The sequence below is a fragment of the Octodon degus genome, unplaced genomic scaffold, assembly GCF_000260255.1.
Source record: "Octodon degus isolate 3935 unplaced genomic scaffold, OctDeg1.0 scaffold00119, whole genome shotgun sequence".
Classification (NCBI taxonomy): Eukaryota; Metazoa; Chordata; class Mammalia; order Rodentia; family Octodontidae; genus Octodon; species Octodon degus.
This window is the reverse complement of record NW_004524695.1, coordinates 224192-225017: the sequence shown is the minus strand read 5'-3', so window position 1 is coordinate 225017 and position 826 is coordinate 224192. Positions and strand designations below refer to the sequence as shown.

At 40.2% G+C, this 826-nt stretch overlaps 1 non-coding gene across 1 annotated transcript; it reads right to left on the bottom strand.

Annotated features, from left to right (window-relative positions):
* Window positions 1–208: 208 nt before the first annotated feature.
* Trnam-cau lies at window positions 209–281 on the bottom strand. The gene has a single exon. It is a non-coding gene; the product is annotated as a tRNA-Met (tRNA).
* Window positions 282–826: the final 545 nt, after the last annotated feature.

The following is an 826-nucleotide window of genomic DNA, read 5'->3' as shown; positions in this document are numbered from 1 at the left end:
GAGGAGCGAAAGACAATTTACACATTTGCCTGAAGTAATCTAAATTTCCCTGCTACCCATTTTACTAAATCATTAGTTCTCTGCACACCTAAAAGTGTTTTTATTCTTTTGTACCGGGGATTTCTTTTTTGAGGACCTTGGGCTTGCCAGGCAGGAGCTAATGCCACTGAGCCATCTCCCTGTCCCCTCCCCACACAACTAAAATAGCTGCCCTCTCTGAGGTTCGAACTCAGGACCTTCAGATTATGAGACTGACGCGCTGCCGGCTGCGCTAAGAGGGCATGCGTTAGAAAGTGCTTGTCTTTTAAAGTATCCGATCTTATTCTCCAATCGCTGCTTTATTAATTTACAACTTTTAACTAACACGATCAGTCCTGCTTGGAAATCACACCGCATCAACCGATGTTGCTCTTGGAGGATTTGACACCCAGAAGCAACACAGTCCAAGCCTCTCTGGTATTCACTTAACGCCTGAATGTCGGCTCCAGGGACCTCACGCCTGTCTTTCGAGGCTTTTTTTTTTCTTTTGTGTTTCAGTAACCTGGCTTCTCTCTCTTCCTCAGAAGTTTTGTTCATTCTTCAATCTTCCATAGTCTTTTCTTAATGTGTATAGATCACTTACCTTTAATGTTGTTATTATGTTTAGATGTAGATCTATTATGCAACAATTTTATTACTAAGGTTTCCTTGTGTTTTTCCATTCTTTCTTCTGTTGGCATCATTTAACACCTCTCACCCTCCTATCCAGTAATTTCTTTTCTTTCTTTCTTTCTTTCTTTCTTTCTTTCTTTCTTTCTTTCTTTCTTTCTTTCTTTCTTTCTTTCTT